Source organism: Kogia breviceps, chromosome 13 (genome assembly GCF_026419965.1).
Source record: "Kogia breviceps isolate mKogBre1 chromosome 13, mKogBre1 haplotype 1, whole genome shotgun sequence".
In the NCBI taxonomy this organism is placed as follows: Eukaryota; Metazoa; Chordata; class Mammalia; order Artiodactyla; family Physeteridae; genus Kogia; species Kogia breviceps.
This window is the reverse complement of record NC_081322.1, coordinates 41,120,258-41,139,131: the sequence shown is the minus strand read 5'-3', so window position 1 is coordinate 41,139,131 and position 18,874 is coordinate 41,120,258. Positions and strand designations below refer to the sequence as shown.

The following is an 18,874-nucleotide window of genomic DNA, read 5'->3' as shown; positions in this document are numbered from 1 at the left end:
TTTCATGTTTCTACATGTTCCATCTTTACTTTTTGAACATATAAGAGCTTTTAACATCTGGGTCAGTTTCTGTTCATTGACTTTTTTTTTCCCCCTCATTATGGGTCATATTTTCCTACTTCTTTGTAGGCTTGGTAATTTTTTATTGCATGCCAGACATAAATTTTAACTTGTTGGATGCCAGTTATTTTTGTTCTGGGACATAGTTGAAAACTATGAAAACAGTTGGATCCAACTTGAAAACAGTTGGATCCTTTCAAGTCCTGCTTTTAAGCTTTGTTAGGTGAGACCAGAGCATTTGTTCTAGGGCTAATTGTTCCCCAGTTCTGTGCACGTAGTGCCCCCTGGATTAAGAGGCTTTCTGGTTTGGGCTAGTGGAAACAGCCTCTATTCCTAGACTTGTGTGCGTTCCAGGTACTGTTTCCTCTAAACCTTTCCCCAGCCTTGGGTAGTTTCCTCATGTACATGTGCTGACCAATACATTGCTGAATACTTGAGGGGAGGGGTGCCCTCTGCAAATCTCTGGAGTTCCACTTTGTGTAGTTCTCTCCTCCCTGGTCCTCTGCCCTGGGAACTCCATCTTCCTTCGTCTCCCTTAACTTTCAGCTCCATCTCCTTAACTCAGGAAGTCCACTGAGCTCTGCCTGATTGTTTCCTTCCTGCATCATGGCTTAGAAATTCAAGGCAGTAAGCTGGGTCGGTGGTTTTCTTTCCTTCAGGGATCACTGTCCTCCTTTGCCTGAAGTCCAATGTATTGAAAACCACTGTTTAATGTGCTTTGTCTAGTTTTTCATTTGTTTCAGGGTATATCCAGTCTCTTATTTCATCTTGGCCAGAAGAAAAAGTTCAAGATAGGACTTTAGTCTTAATTTTTAATTATTTAAGTAATAAATGCATATTATTTTTTTTTCTTGAACTATTACAGGTAAAGTCTGCTTTGACCATCCCTAGCCCCTTCCCCTTCCTTGCCCTCCTCCACTTTCCAGAGGTAATTACTAGAATTGGTTTGGTGTTAAACTCTTCCCCTCAGCAATTTATATACATGTAACTAAATGTACCCTTAAAAAAGTATATTATGTGGATTTTTATTTTAACGTTATCCTGCAAATTTTTCCACTCATTAGCTATACCAAATTCTTAAATTCTTTTGGTATATGTAGTTGTGAATATTGTAAGTATCCACCTATTGAAGCACAATTAGGTTGTTTGTAATTTGTAGTTTTTACTGTTTTCTAAAGAATATCTTTGTACTTGTCACCTTGTTCGTGTATGAATGTTTCTCTAGAGTAAACATGGAGAAGTGAACAGCTACGTCACAGGGTTTCCACTTTAAAAATTTTAACACACTGAGATTGCCTTCTAGTCCCCACCAGCAGATATCAGAATGTTTTCTGTATCCTTACCACTTGATATTGGCAAAGTTAAATTTTAATATTCCAGTAAGTAGAATGATTTATTTGGTTACTATAATTAATTTGTACTTCCTCTGTGAATTGCCTGTTTTTCTATCTTCTTAACATTTTGTAGATTTTTTAATCTTAAAATATGCTGGGTGCTAACCCATGGTCAGTGGACTTTCTTCAATCACTATTTTCAAGTCTTTGATTTTGGTGTCTGTTTCAGCAGGAGACAGAAGCCACATAATATGAACAGGAAGATTTGACAGAAAAGTATTAACTATAGGAGTAGATTGGAGTGATGGGGCATATTATCTGTAATATTTTAAGAAATAAAAATCTACAAAGCAGTAAAGAGAACACTAAAGAATACAGAAAATAGCAAATCTAGGGAGTACCCACTATCTGTTCCTTGTGGCTGAATTCCAGAAATCAAGATAGAAACGTGGCTCTTGGGATGAAGCTTGTGACAGCTGTAAACCCCTTGGCGATGGTGCCAGGGAAGCTATCCATGAGGAGGTACTACACCAGTGGCAGTCTGTGAAGTCATCCAACGGGGTGCAGGGTAAGGTGACACTGTACTGCTAACCTATATGCACTGCTAGAGCTGGGCACTGTAAGAGTCTACGCAGAACCAGGAAGAGAAATCCCTCCAGTACCTTCTACTGACAAAACGTGCCATCTAGCAAAAAAGTATTCATACGGCCCAGCTCCCTTTTCACCATAATGATGGATGGAGCAGGCAACAAGGGGTAGATTCAAAGCCCTTGTTTCTAAATTTATGAACTTCCACTATATATTTGATATTTCTTTTGCCCTTTGTCAGAACCTCAGTTGGTCAGGGTTCTTCACCTGGTGGAGTGACCCAAATATTCATTATCAAAGATTCTGAATCCTCTAATTGTCCTACCTGTTTTGGTCACTGTTGTTTTTCATTAACCTTTTCTGTTTCTCAGGTACCCAGAGAATCCCATGTGTTCCAGATATAGTCCTTGCCTCAATTATGTACCAGCAATACAACCTCCCTTTGGTAATCAGAATTGATCATTCCAGTCAGTGTAGTAAGACCTTTTGCTGCCCATTGGTTTAGCGGCAAAAGAATCCTGGCCAAGCGGCAGTCTCGTCTTAGATCAGTAGGCCCATTATTGTGTCCCTAATTGAAGCATCCCTTGGAAACTAAGACCTCCAAACTAGCACAGTTCGAAGTTGCTGGGATGAGAAGTATAATCGTGAGAGGAGCCACTGCCTTTGCCACTCCTTGATCTTGGACCCATATACTCCATCTCAAGCTAGATGCTACCTTTAAGACAGGATTCCTTCCTTGCAGGGTGGTGTCTCCCAACTGTTACACACGAATACTCAGTGAGCTGTTCCACCTTTCAATTAGACCAGCCACTTCTGGGTGTTGGGGTATGTTAATTTCATGAGCTCACTGCAGCATTTCCTTTATTGTGAAATTGTTTCCTTGGTTAGAAGAAATGCTATAGGAAATGGATGATGGTGGGCAAGGCATTCTGTGAGTACATGACATGGGTCAGGTGGTAATGCTGAAAGAAGCATTATGGACAGGAAGGCAATCCATGTCCAGAATCCATGTCTATTTTAGTGAAGTTGAATCTCTGCCCCATCTATGATAGAAGGGGTCCAATGTAACCAAACTGCCACCAGGTGGATGACTGTCACCCATGGGATTGGTGCCGTACTGTGGCCTTAGTATCGGTCTCAGCTCTTGACAGATTAGGCATTTGTCAGTAGTGCATGCCAGCCTTAGGAAGGGGACGTCTATGTTGAGCCCATTCAAAGCCTTGCCCTGCCACCAATGCTATATTGTTCATGGGCGCAGTGAGCGAGCACTAGGGTAGCTGGGGAATGAGGTTGACTGACACCCACGGAGTACATTATTTTTTGTCCACTGGATTAATAAGAGCCTCCTCTCCTGTGGATGACCTTTACTGGACATTGACATGGGACACAAATATCTTCACAGTGTGTGACCATTCCCAGATCCAACCACATACCTCTTCCCAGACTTCCTATAAACCAGACTTTCAATCCTGTTTCCTCCTAGTCCTTGGATAACTGAACCATCAGCCCATGAATCAGTATTGATGTGTAGCTGTGGTCATCTCTCATTCAGACATAGTGGACAACAAAATGTACTCTCAGAGTTCTGCTCACAGGGAGGTTTTTATTTCACCATTGTCCTTTGGGTCCTCCCCTGGTGCTGCAGATGTCCACTTTTGGGTGGAACCAACAATATGCAGACCTATCTATAAAGCAGGCTTGATTTTTTTTTTTTTTTCTTTTTTGGCCAGCTAGTTGTTAGAGCACCTCAGGTCAGAGGTATGGATTGAGAGAGAAAAGGCAATGGGAGTTGGTATTGAGTCTGAGCCACGTGTTCAAGGACACTATATTTATCTTGCAGACCAGCTCAAGCAAGTTAAGTCTATTGTATACCATTTCCATTGATGATAAATCACTGCTGTGTATGCTCAAGTTTATGACTAAGTGGGTCCTACGACACCCAAATCATGATGGGAAGCTCAGGCTACATGATCACCTAATCTCCCTTGGTTAGACATTCAGTCTCTACCAAGGTGCAAAAGGAGAATAGTTTTCTTCAGAAGAGGGCAAAGGTTTGCTCCAAAATCCTAAGGGTCTGCCGTGTGATTCTCCTACTGGTGCTTGACAGAAGCTCCATGCTGTGTCCCTATATGCCTGGACACTTAGTATCATTGGCTCTGTTGGATCATACAACCTAAATGGCAGAGCAGCTTATACTTTAATTCACAACAGGGCCTTCGTGAGTGATTTCCTATGCAAAATTGGTAGTCTTATGGGTGACTCTCTAGGTTGGTTGAAGTAGCACACTCAAATATAGTATATGTTTGCCTTTAAAATCCAAAAAGGCCTACTTAGCATCATACCTCTTTTTTCATGGTTACATACTGTGAGATGAAGCAGTATGTCTTTCATCTTGGGGGTTCATCATGCTCTAAACCCCCAGAAACTTTGTTGCAGTTAAGTTTTGTAGGATTTATCTTTCACCCTCTAGTTCTTACAAGTCTTACTAAGGCACCTAAGTACTTACTACTTCCTGCTCATCGTATCCAATCAGCATAATTTTGTCAATGTAGTGGATCAGTGTGATGTTTGTGGAATATCATGATGCTCTAGGTCTCTATGAACTATATCATGACAGAGCAGGAGAACTGACGAAACCTTGAGGCAAGAATTTGAAGGTATATTGTGGCCCTTCCAGATAAAAGCAAACTGCCTTCTGTGTTCCTTGCAATTTGATATGGAGCAAAAGGCATTATAACAGCATCACAAGTGCCAAGGGCATACTAATTTGCCCCAGTAAAGATACTGCATCTGGGATAGCAGCTGCAATTGGAATCACTACCTGGTTAAGGTGTGAACCTGATAGTCCCTAGTCATTTTCTAAGATCCATCTGTTTTCTGCACTTAACAGGTGTGTTAAGTGGTGATGTTAAAGGTATCACCACCCTCACTTTCAAGTCTTTGATGATGGCATTAATCTCTGTAATTTCCCCAGAGTTATTGCTTCTAGTTTCTTGATAGAAAGGGGAAGTTCCAGGGGCTTTTCATTATCCCTTCCTACAATAATGAGCCTTTAACTAATGGGTCAGAGAACAATATTGAAATCCTTTTAGTTGCTAATTATGTCTATTCCAATTATATACATTCAGGAAGTAGGAAAATAACCACACTGGACCAACTGGGTCTACTGTAATTTGGACCTGAGCTAAGCTTCTACCACCTCACTGTAAGCCTTCATTTTGACTGGTGACATAGTGGTGTTTTGGGCTCCCAGGAATTAGAATTAATTCAGAGGTAGAATTAATTTAGAGGTAGTACCTAGTAAATGCCAAATGGTCTAGATTTTTTTTTTCCTCTCATGAACAGTCACTCTAGCAAATAATTACAGATCCCTAGGAAAATGGAGGAAGATTTATGGTATGTACCTTCAAGGGGATCTAACCTCCTGTAGTTAACGGGCCCTGGTCTGTGAATTGACTTAGGTCTGGAATCTGGATGAGAGGCTGGAACTCTTCATTGTGCCTATTCAAATCAGGTTTTGGCTACCAGAGTTTTTCCTGTGTAGATCAAGCAATATTCTATCAATAGTTGGCTGCCCATAGGATTTCATTCATGGAGATGCATCAACCAACAAAGATCTCTGTGTGCCAAGGTATTTTGACTACTCATATGTCCCTGCTGCCCTTTATGATAGATGTCCCACCTTGTCTTGGCAGTTGGCTTCTGCTACTCTGGAAGTGCATCATCATCACCACTGAAATGAGAGAGCCCATTTCAACAGCAGTGAGAAACAACAAGACTGTAAATTCAACTGTCTTTGTCATTTTGCACAATTAAGATTTGTGCTTGACTTTTAGCAGTATTCTCCTCCTAACTACAAGAAATAAGAGATTTTAAAAGGCTACTATTGAAGCTCTCTGGTTCTCGGGGCCATGATTTGAGCTGGGAATTAAAGGACCTGAGCTTGTCCTTTTCTTTCCCTAAGTGCTGAAGTGCATTAAAAAAACTCCATCCCACACAACAGTCTTTATGGTCATCATTGCTGCCATGAGAGTCAATGTAGGAGCACTTTAGGTTCCCAGGGTAGTGCTACACGCAGCCTTCCATTTCCCCTTAGCAAGGAGCTCAGCCCTGTGTTCAAGCCCAAGGATGTAACCAAACAAATCCCCAAATCCCATCTTTATGGGTCTGTCTCCTAGGACCACTCTGTTACTGGTATCACTTCTATATTGGTCATGGGCCATTTAGGTGACAGAAATCACATGGAAATCAAAAAGGGAAAGTTTAATAGAATTATTTAACAAGGGATTGAAGTAATGGGAAGGTTGGCTGGTAAGCAATAAAGAGAGCTCTAAAGAATATAGGAATGTCAGATACAGGGAGCTGCCACTACCCTCCCGGGCTGACATGCAGACCTCATGCGAGAGGGTGTGACCAAGGCTGAATGGCAGAGAAGTTCACTGAGGCTGTGAAGCATCCAAAGGGGTGCTGGGGCAGGAGAAGCACCTTCATAGGAGGTGCCATGCCAGTGGCACTCCACCGGGAACTGCATGCACCACTGGAGTTGGGCATTGCAGAAGCTGCATGTGCTACAGGAACCTGGTGCTGCAGAAGCCATGCATACTGCAGGAGCCTGCCTAGAGGAGGACCCCAGAACCTGGAAGAGAAACCCTTCTTCCTTCTCCAGGGTCCCTCCAGCACCCTCTCCTGACAAAGCTTAACATCTTGCCAGGTGGCAAAGAAGAAATGTTTACAGGGTCCAGATTCATTATTTCATAGAAGACAGTGAAGGATAAATTTGGAGCTGAGAGGTCATAAATCATTAAGTGGTATCATACCTGGTCATATCATGTTGAATTTTTAGTTTTGATGTCAAAGTCATCAATCTTCCTTTTGTTTTTTATGTCCTATTTCAGAAATAAGTTTGTATGTCTGTGCATGTGCATGTGTGTGTGCATGTAGATATTTAATCCATTTGGCATTCATGTGTATAGTGTAAGGTGATGATTTAATCTAATTCAAATAGACCCAACCTTTCCTTAATTTGAAAAGCTACATATATCATATATAAATTTATGTATATAAATATGTTTCTCTGGTCTCTTCTGTTCCATTCATCTATTTATTTATTCCTTTACCCAAGATAAATTTTCCTGTCTGAACAAAAAGACTTGGATTAGGACTTTACAAAAGTCTGAAGAGGGTCTTGCCATTTATAGGAAGAATAAAAAGACTTAATAGAGAATGGTGTTCTTAAGTGAAACAAATAGACATAAGTGCTTTGAAGTTTCTTTGGATTAATCTCTGTCCTGGTTTTTCACTTGTTAGTAAATACTGTCTGGTAGCAATGCCCTCTCTCCTGGCTCTCTCACCTAATCAGTAACTCTAGAACCCATATTAAGAGGCTGCTCGTTGACCAGAGGCAAGGCCTAGGTTGTAGAAATGCAAATCAACTCTTATGTTTTAAAATTTAGGGCCAAACCCTACTTCATCTGGGACAACAACATGTAGTCATCTCAGTCCTTCCATGCTATCTTCACAATACAAATAGTAAAATTTAGATAAAAGGCTTAATGGATTTAGAATCATTTTTATTCATTCAAATGCTCATAGAAATAAAACTTGGAAAAAGGATATATGATTACCAGTCAGGTCAGAATGGGATTCTGGATGGAGCCATTTTAACTTGAAAAGCTGAAAGTTGAACATTTTCTGCCACATTGGGTAGGAAGACATGGTCAATTCTTTTTTGTGTTTAATAGGTACTTGCAATATAAATTTAAGTAGATACTGGAGCCTTTAAAAAAGATGGTGAATAATTCTTGTTATAGCATCATTACAAGTCACTGTTAGGAATAAGACTAAGGTCATTGGTTCAGTCTGGGTTAGGCCATTTAGTGTGCCTTCTTGCACACATTTTGCCTCTTGTTATAAAGGGAACTGGTCAGGAATGAATCCATCAATGGAAAGCCATTTCCAGCTAAGGAAGGAAAGCTATCCCATATTTGGAGTAATCAATAAATTCTTTAATGTTTTATCATTTGTGTTAGTGTAGTGCTACTCTTTAAAAGAAAATCATTGTTCTTATATCTCAGCCATGTATAAACTCCTCTCAATCTGTATTTATCTGACTTGTCTCATAGGCTTTATTTAAGAAGTCAGACCTTAGATAGATTTAAAGAGGCCCCAGCTAATTCTGTGGCTTTCCTGGACCTCAGCCTTTTTGCTTGGGGTCTCTATACTGTACACAAGCCAATGGGCCCACAAGACACTTCCTTATTTATTAGAGTTTATTTAGTAGGGTAATGTGGCCAACAATTAGTCTTAGACCGTCACCCTTCTAAATCTCTAAAACCTAGTGGATGTCCACTAATGTAGTTAGCTACTTAGCAGCTTTTGCAACCATAAGAGTTGTGAACAGCAACCTGCCCCACTGCAGGAACATTTGCTTTGGGGAATGAAATGGGGATGGAGTGAATCTTAAAAGCCCTTGTGGTTCCATACAAATCAACAGAATGTTGCTTCGTTTTGGAAAGGGCTTTGCGGAAACAGATAGACATATAGTAGAACTTCACCTTTTGCTGAAAGATGACTGCACAGAGATTCGTGGGTCAAGCAAAAGGTGGGTATTGATAATGTGGCCCTACTTGGTCAAGTATCTCAATTGGGTATGTTCCTGACCTGCTTCTTCCCTCTCTGTGTGTCTCCCCTTAACTGTGTCTAGAAATACTGCAACAAACTTTTGGTCCACTAACTAGACCATCAATTTCAAAAGAGGGCTTAGGATGGCATATTTTCTCTGACAGAATGATTATATTTTTTCCTCTTAATTTTTCTCAAGGAAAGAGGGGAGGAATTGTTAAATGTGTTGATTAGATATATAAACCTCTGGAGGGGATTCTGAAAAACAGTGGAGCAAAGAGTGTAATACTTATTAAAGTGGTACAGAGAAGGCAGTGGAAGAGGATGCAAATAGTGTTTTACATAAGCTAAGAGCTGAAATATTTTTTAAAAATTCTTCAAATATGTGCTATACTTCAAACTAATCTGCATCCCAAGAATTTCTTTGGAGGGTAGATTTCTCACGTGTTTTAAGATGACTTCTGAAATTGTTTATTTCTGCTCTGCCAAGGAACTCAGATAAAGGCTCTGATGCTGCTAGTTAATTATTGTAGATAATAAAAAAAAAAATTCAGACAGAACACGGCAAGGTGTTGGTACTGACTTTCATACCCATTTACTGAATTGTAACTGAGTGAGTGCTTTTGGATTTAATTGTTTCAATATCAGAATTTTATTACTGAGGAGTGATGTCATCAAGATGGCAGAGTAGGAAGCCCTAGACCCTCCTTCCCACATAGACACACTGATTCAGCAACAATTCATGGACAAATTCCCTTTGTGAGAAATCCAGAATTTTATCTTCAAAGACCCAACCACTGAGATAAGATCCTGATACACAATTTTAAAATGTAAGTTTGAAGTGACCCTAAATCCATAATTTCATATTTACATTTTTCATTATTTCATATACATAATCATATTTATCATTACTTACAGTCTTTGGCCTTTGAATCCTTCTTATTATTTTACTGCCCATGAGATGAGTCTTTAAAAAGTGTTGCTGGGTGTATCTGGATGATGTGGAAGCAGAACTTAGGGAGTAGTGAGCCTGGGATATAAGGCCTGTAATGTGAAAAAAGTTAAATTTTATCTCTGGTTACAATGTACAGGCCTAGATTTAATTCACAAAATTTTAGAGCTTAAAATGGGCCTCTGATCCAGCTTCATCACTTCTGAGTGAATATGTCAAAACCTGGATGCAGTCTTTTGCCTGAGGGTCCATGACCAAGTGAAAGAGAAAGAGGTGATGGGTTACTTGGACCTGTGGGTAGAAGTGGACAGAATGAGATACTCACATTAATAGGACTTGGTAATTAATTAGATTTACAGGGTGAGGAAGAATAGCTCTCAGATTTCTGGCTCAACTGGTCAGATGTTAATTTTATTTTATGTTGGATTTTATGATGATGGCACATACATGCTCAACAAGTCATTGTTGGTTACAAGATCAGAAGGATAGACGTGTGGGAAATATGAGTGTGTAGAGAGGAAGCAGATAAAGATTAGCTCAAGGCCCCTGAGAAGACAGAAGCCCATGGGATGCTGTTCACAGCAATTGTCCCAAGGAAGAAAGGGGGCACCTTTTCCATTTTAACAGGAGGGAAGGAGAAGCAGCTGAATATAGATGTAGGTAGGCTGGGGACAAGAAGTAGAGGGAGTTCCCATCTGATAGGGGAGGAAGACAGTGTCTGAAAGTCTGAAGAGACCAGGAAGATTTAAAATAGTTGCTGCATTATAATAACTTTAAATAGAATATAATCTATAAATATATTGAATCACTATGTTGTACACCTGAATCTAATATGATACTGTAAATCAACTATACTTCAATTAAAAATAAATAAAATAAAATAGCTGCTGAGAAGAGGAGGAGAGAGTGAGCTGACCCTACCCTTGGCTCCAGGGGAGAACATGTGAGCTGGGCCTAAGTCCACCAGGCATCTCAGTCTCTGGCTTCAGTGATTTGTTCAAAATTGGTCACATGACCTGAGTCAGCCTAGTCAGAGCTCGATTGTTTTTTTGTTTGTTTGTTTTTGTGGTACGCGGGCCTCTCACTGTTGTGGCCTCTCCCGTTGCGGAGCATAGGCTCCGGACGCGCAGGCTCAGCGGCCATGGTTCACGGGCCCAGCCGCTCCGCGGCATGTGGGATCTTCCCGGACCGGGGCACGAACCTGTGTCCCCTGCATCGGCAGGCGGATTCTCAACCACTGCGCCACCAGGGAAGCCCTCGATTGTTTTTAACTGTCCCCTCTCCACACCCGATTCCTGCCATGTGAGCTTGAACAGAGGATGGAAGCTACAGGGGTGGCAGCTATCTTGCTTCCCAAGGGGGTCCACTTCCCGTCCACTCTCAGCCTGCTCAGGGCCCAGAGATGCAATGAGAAATCAGTCCTCAAGAAATAGTTCAAACCTTGATCGCACCCATATGGATCAATGGAACGGAATAGAGAGCCCAGAAATAAACCCACACATCTATGATCAATTAATCTTTGACAAAGGAGGCAAGAATATACAATGGAGAAAAGACAGTCTTTTCAGCAAGTGGTGGGAGAGCTGGGCAGCTACATGTAAATCAATGAAGTTATTTAGAACACTCCCTCACACCATACACAAAAATAAACTTAAAATGGCTTAAAGACTTAAATATAAGACATGACACCATAAAACTCCTAGAAGAGAACATAGCCGAACATTCTCTGACATAAATTGTAGCAGTGTTTTCTTAGGTCAGACTCCCAAGGCAATAGAAATAAAAGCAAAAATAAACAAATGGGAACTAATCAAACTTTAAGCTTTTGCACAGCAAAGGAAACCATAAACAAAACAAAAAGACAACCTACAGACTGGGAGAAAATATTTGCAAACGATGAGATTGACAAGGGCTTAATTTCCAAAATGTACAAACAGCTCATACAACTCAATAACAAAAAACCAACGCAATCAAAAAATGGGCAGAAGACTTAAATAGACATTTCTCCAAAGAAGACGTACAGATGGCCAGCAGGCACATGAAAAGATACTCAACATGGCTAATTATTAGAAAAATGCAAATCAAAACTACGAGGTATCACCTCACACCAGTCAGAATGGCTACCATCAAAAAGTCTACAAATAATAAATGCTGGAGAGCGTGTGGAGAAAAGGGAGCTCTCCTACACTGTTGGCGGGAATGTAAATTGGTACAGCCAGTATGGAAAACAGTATGGAAGATCCTTAAAAAGCTAAAAAATAGTTGCCATATGATCCAGCAATCCCACTCCTGGGCACATATCCAGAGAAAACTATAATTTGAAAAGACACATGCACCCCAACGTTCATAGCAACACTATTTACAATAGAGAAGATGTGGAAGCAACCTAAATGTCCATCAGCAGATGAATGGATAAAGAAGATGTGAGATATATATATATATATATATATATATATATACACATACATACACACACACATACACAATGAAATAATACTCAGCTATTAAAAAAGGATAAAATATAGCCATTTGCAGCAACGTGGATGGACCTAGAGATTATCATACTAAGTGAAGTAAGTCAGACAAAGACAAATATGATATCACTTATATATGGAATCTAAAATATGATACAAATGAACTTCTTTACAAACCAGAAATAGACCCACAGACGTAGAAAACAAATTGCTGGTTGCCAAAGGGGAAAGGTGGGGGGGGGGTAAAATAGGAGTTTGAGATTAGTAGATACTAACTACTGTATATAAAATAGATGAACAACGAAGTCCTACTGTATAGCACAGGGAACTATATTCAATATCTTGTAATAAACTAAGGCAAAAGAATATGGAAAAGTATATATACACATGTGTATATATATATATATATATATATATATATATATGAATCAATTTGCTGTACACCAGAAACTAACACAACATTATAAATCAATAAAAATTCAAAAAATAAAAACAAACCTTGATCAAGCCAGCTTAAGCCAATCCATCTCTGAACATTTCAGTTTTGTGAGCCAATTGATTTCATTTTTTTCCTTAAGCATTTTGAGAGTAACTGAACTAGAACAAATTGTAATTTCTCAGGAGTTACAAGATCCTAAGGGGAATCCATGTTAATGCCAAGTAAAGAGAACTTGCCCCTTAATTCTGCTTCTGCTGGGAAGCAGGGAGGCTGCTGTGACCACCTCTACAGAAAGGAGAGAGACCTGGGTCACCTCATGCTTCTGGCTAGACATCTGAGAAAGGAGTGGTAATGGCTGACTTTTACCTTTTAGCACCAATAGTATAGGTAATATCTGGCTGTCCTCTTGCAGTGCTTGGTACTAAATTTAGACAGGTATGAACTCTGATGAATCTACATTCTGGAAAGGGAATGTTGCCTGCCATTCCAGTAAATGAAGAATGTTGCCTGCCATCAAGCCATCAGCTACTGCAGTCCTGCTTCCCTCAGTGTGCCCTGAGGGGAATTGAGGATGGAGAAAAACAGGAAACATTCTGTGCTCTGGAAGCTGGCCCTAGATGGGTAAGATGCATATCTAGGGAATAATTTCAATGAGCCCAGACTCTTGCATCTTCCCATACATAGAAAAGCACTAAAATCATTAACTTGTTTTTTTTTTGTGACTAGCAGTAATCTTATGATGTTCAACCACATGGTTTGTTTTTCAGCAAAACTCCTCTATATCCTGGATCCTTCTCTACCTCTTCAGAGCAGTTCCTCAGAGCTATCCGAGAGGACAGCTGTCTGTCTGTCTCCTGGGCTACAGTCCTTAGTAAGCTCCCCAAATAAAAGTTAACTTGCAGCTTTTAGGTTGTTCATTTTTCTTCAGTAGACAACATGTAGAAAGTCCTAAGCAAATCCCCTCTCATTGCTGCAGAAGGGGACATATGGGGGCTGAGACTTGGGAGTAACTTCTACCTCTGCTTCCTGAAAGAGAGGCTTCTCTTTTACTCCTGCCATGTCCGCAATCCTGGGAATTAGGGTTCTCTCCACCTGCCTCCTGCCCCACTCTGGTCCTTCTTTGTAAATGTGCAGGTCTTAGAGGACACAGATGGCAGTTTGAGAGGACATGATAACTCGGAAAGGAATTTAAAAGATGCTTGGCTGGGCTGGAGGCAGAGGGGAAAGGGAGAAACAGAAAACCCCAGCGAGGGTGGAGAGGAAAGTGCAAGGACAGACCCACTCACGGTGCGTGATCAAAACAGGGCCCTTGGGCTTCCCTGGTGGCGCAGTGGTTGAGAGTTCGCCTGCCGATGCAGGGGACGCAGGTTCGTGCCCCGGTCCGGGAAGACCCCACATGCCGCGGAGCAGCCGGGCCCGTGAGCCATGGCCGCTGAGCCTGCGCGTCCGGAGCCTGTGCTCCGCAACGGGAGAGGCCACAGCTGTGAGAGGCCCGCGTACTGAAAAAAAAAAAAAAAAAAAAAAAAAAACAGGGCCCTTGGGCGCTCTTGATATGCTTCCTCTCTGTACCTGGGCTGGGGTGGGGGACACTAGCCCCAAGGTCAGGGCCCAGGCAGCAGGCCCAGGCAGTAGGCACCTGCAGGCAGGAGCTCCCTGGGGCTTTACCAACAAGCCCAGCCTTGTTCTTAGAAAACCCAAACTATCTTGACCTTTGAAAATAATCTTTCTGCTTCTGACAGGCTATGTTTTCTCACATCATTCACACTGTAAGTAGCCAAAAGGAAACACATAAAGGAGGACACACATATATGAAAGTGTAATAACCAACATTTGCACAATGACCTAGTGCTACTATACTCTGTGGCAGACACACATTGTTTCATAGAGTCCTCAGAATATACCTTTGAGGTGGGTATTTTTCAGAGAGGTGAATTAACCTGTCCAAGGTCACACAGCTAGCAGTGACAGAGGAAGGATTTGAACCTTGGCTGTCTTACCCCGAAGTCCATACCCTCACCCACCAGCTATGCTATGGAACAGAAAGGAGGAGCTTGGCTGACCTTAACAATAGGCTGATAGTGGCTACTGATTGGGTAATATTTTTGATAGATCTAGAAGAGAACTTGGAATTTATTTAGTCCTCATCTTATAGGGGAAGAAGTTAGTTTAGAGACATCCCGGGGTCTGGCCTCTGTTCCATTGCTATTTGCTGGCTGCATTGTCCAGAGTGTTGTTTTGATTGCCATTTCCATAATACTCCTCAAGCCCCTATGACCCAAGAATCATGATGTACTTTATGAATAACACCTAAGAAATGTGGTCATTAATAACCTATCGGGGAGGAAGAAATTTTCCTCTACCCTTCTATGTTCTTCTGGCTGGTCTAAGAATTGAACTGACATGAGATTGATTAACACGAGAAAATCAGACAAAAGTTTAATAACATGTATACGTGGGAGAGACTGAGGAAAACTGAGTTACTTGCCAACGTTTCTGAAGCTCTCAACTTAAATACCATCCTCAGCTAAAGACAGAAGAGGATGATGAGGATAGGGGAAAGTCAGCTATGGGAGTTTACCAGGAAAAGCACAATAAACAAGGGTAAGACTGTTACACAGATTTATCTTTTCCATAGATAAATTTCTAGAGATTTGGTCATCCTCCTCTTCCTCGTACTGAAGAGGGAGACACCCTTACAACTGTAAACATTTTTTACAAAAGGGCAACTTCTTTCCGATGTCTGCTTTTTCTCAGAAACAACCAGCTTAAAACAATATGCCAAAGAGACATATTAGGGTGGCAAATTTTACTCCTCTATAGGACCAAGGTGTTAAGATGCTTCAAAATCTAGTGAACTACACAATGTTCTTTAGGTGACATATTTCAACTGGAACCAGTTTTTATGATTGAAACTTTTTAGTATAGCCTATCAGTACTCCAAGGTGAACTGAAGTAGAAAGTTCTGACTGCAATTGAGGATGAAGGTTTATTCATTCATTCAACAAACATGGAGCACCCACTCAATAACCACTGGTTTGTTATCGTTAGTCCCTGGGGCCCTCCTTCAATCCCGACCCTGGACCCTGAGAGCTTAGAGAGAGAAAGGGTATCCTTACCGCCTGGTGAGCTCCTCTGGGCAGAGGATCTGTCAGTGTCATTAAGCTGATTTTGTAGCTCTTCCACCCACTGGAAAGCGTCCAGCTCCACGCTACGCTCGTGGGCAAGCCGGCTTCTCATCTGAGGGGAAAACTGCTTGTAAAGCAGAGATGCTTTTTGGTGCACACTTTCGTCAGTTCACGGTGAGGGGTGGGTTAGGGGGGATTCCTAGGGAGAGTGTGGGTCCCAGGCTACCCCAGGAATACAAGTCTTCATGAAACCTTCGTCAGGCTGAACTCAGCCTTCTGAAAATCAGGAGCTCCAGGAAGGCCAAGAACTTAATCAGAGAGGGACAGAGGCGGCCCTTGGAACCCTTTATTACCTTATAATAGCCAGAATTTTACTCACAAAAGTCATATCTTTTATGTTTATTTTATTAGAGGGGAAGGGGGGAGGGGGGAGGAACCAGTTCACCTTGTAGGCCAAGCCATGCATCTACCCCAGGAACCTGTGGGAGCCCCTGGATGGCTTCAAGCAAAGACGTGATCTCTCTCCCAGATCTCCATGCTGAGTTTAACTCATCACGTTCAGGGAATGCTCTGAGCACTGTCTCCAGGCCTGACACAGGGCCCACAACCAGAGGCTAACTTTGTGTTTGCTCTCCCCTTGCAACCCTTACCCACAGTCCCCTGGCCAGAGAGTCGCTAGGTCCAAAGCGTGCCTCATCTGCATAGATCACAGGCATTTTTTCTTTTTAAATTCATTTTTATCATCTCCTAATTGTTTTTAATTATTAAAAAAAAGTAATGGTGTAATGGGTTGAATAGTGTCCCCCACAAAGTGTCCACCTGGAACCTCAAAATGTGACTTTATTTGGAAAATAGAGTCTTTGTAGGTGTGATTAAGTTAAGATGAAGTCATACTGGATTAAAGGGTGGGCCCTAAATCCAATGTTGATGACCTTACAAAAAGTGAAGCAAGTACAAACAGAGAGAGAGAGAGAGAGAGAGAGAGAGAGAGAGAGAGAGAAGCAAGTACAAACAGAGAGAGAGAGAGAGAGAGAGAGAGATTTCAGACTCTGGTCTCCTGAACTGTGAGAGGATACTTTTTTTTTTTTTTTTTTTTTGCAGTACGTGGGCCTCTCACTGTTGTGGCCTCTCCTGTTGCGGAGCACAGGCTCCGGACGCGCAGGCTCAGCGGCCATGGCTCACGGGCCTAGCCGCTCCGCGGCATGTGGGATCTTCCCGGACCGGGGCACGAACCCGCGTCCCCTGCATCGGCAGGCGGATTCTCAACCACTGCGCCACCAGGGAAGCCCGAGAGAATACATTTTTTATCCTTTTTTTTTTTTCATTTATTTTTGTAAAATTCTCCTTACTGATCTCCTTGAGCACTTGAAACACTTGGCCAATCATTTAATTTAAACCTCTGATTTCTGTTTCCTAACATTTCTGGTGAATTAACTGACTTATTCATTCAATGAATATGTGTGAAGCACCTACCCCAGAAGGTGCTCGGTTTTTTTTTGTTTTTTGTTTTTTCCCTTTGTGTTGAATTTCATTCTGTGGTCTCCTTTGTTGGGACTTGCATTAGTCTGCATGTACACTATATTATTTCCTCCTTTTTTTTTTTTTTTTTTTTTCTGTGGGGTATATTTAAGAAGAACATATTGGGTCTGAAAACCACTTTGCCTTTCCTTTTTTATTTCTGCAGTTCCAGAAACACCATGAATAAAATTCCCTTATAATAGCTTCCATAATACTTGCTGCATTTCCAGTTTACTCGTTGGGATTTTCCAAAAGATCCCTCCTAGTTCAAAGATTAGAGCCAGGTAGAAATATGTTTTTCAAGTGGCTTACAAAGATGCCAAGATTCTGGGCCTCGTGGCAGTCAAGCCATCATCCTTTGTCACAAGCAGCCTGAACAATCACCCAGGTATAGATATTTCCATTTCCCTGCTGTTCCTGGGAGTGATAAAGGTGAGGAACACCGCTGTGGAGGCATGAGAGGCATGGAAAAGACAGAGGAAGAATGAAACAGCTGTGGCTGGTACACCCTGATTTACTACCTCTCACTGGAGTTACCTGTCGGAGTTCTCTCTGAATTTTCTTCTGCTGGAGCTGGCCCAGTTTAGAAGCCCTCTTGGCCTCTTCAGTAAGGAGCTGCAGGTGCTGTTCTTTTTGCTCCACATCCTCCAAAAGCTTCTCCATGCTGGAGGTTTTTATTAAATCCAGCTGCTGTTGGTGGAGAGCCTCCTGGGTCACTCTGTGTTCTAATTCTTTCAGCAATTGCGCCTATGGCAGGAAAAGACCAAAGGAAACAAGAAAGGCACAGAGTCTTTCTTCTCAGCAGAGGGCAGGGGATGAGAGGCTGGCCAACACAACTGTCCCCTCCACTAGCGCCCAGGGGCAGAACTGTGTGAAGTATTCCTGGGCTCAGGGTACCACAGCCCAGCTGCTCTATCCTGTCCTGTGCCAGCCAGTAGCAAGACCAAATATTCATATCTACCACAAACTACATTTGCCCTGTCACTCCACCTTTATCACGCAATAGCAACGGAAGGGCAGAACCTGGAGAGACAGGGTGATGCAATAGGTACGGTGAGTGGGGAAGGGAGGTGCTAATCTTGTCTCTGTTTCGACTTCCAAAACAGCCCTGGGGAAGCCAGATTCCAGATGGCTGGAAAAGGAAAAGAGTAGTAATAATTGGTTCTGTTCTGAAATTTTTCTAATCAACAGTCACTAGAAGGTCAATCCTTAATTATAATATTCATGATGATGATTAATATTTGTAGGGTGACTTTATATAATTATACATCATAACTCACTGGCACACAATAAGGGAGGAATTAGGGTCCAAAAGGAACAAATTATATTTTATGTTTTAAAATATGCCCAGCTTTCCCAGGCTGTTATTTCAACTCAGCTGTTCTCTCTCTAAACCTAGGGTCTCTGTTTCATCCATGCTCAGAGGGTTGGAACAGTTATTTAGAGCTTAGACTTAAAAAGCCTTTATTTTGGTGCCAGTCCCTATAGAGCAGCAGTAAGTTCTGAAATTAAGACTTAGTGTGGGTCATCAGGAAAGGAACCAAGACTCTCTGCTTGGGGCATAACGCTGATGGCTGGGCCACACTCATGGAAAACAGGCTTGGAGCGTGAAAGGAATGTGTTAGAGGCAGAGACCCAGACCCCAAGGTGCCCTCTGGCTAAAAAAGATCCTCAGAGAAACACACAGAACAATCTTAGTTATGAGCTATATTTCACCATCTTAGCCAAATATGAATAAGAACAAAAGCCTTTTGGCCACTGCC

At 41.8% G+C, this 18,874-nt stretch overlaps 1 pseudogene; it reads right to left on the bottom strand.

Moving 5' to 3' along the window:
• Positions 1–7,602: 7,602 nt before the first annotated feature.
• Positions 7,603–18,874, bottom strand: part of LOC131768061 (coiled-coil domain-containing protein 162-like) — a 41,713-nt pseudogene continuing 30,441 nt past the window's right edge.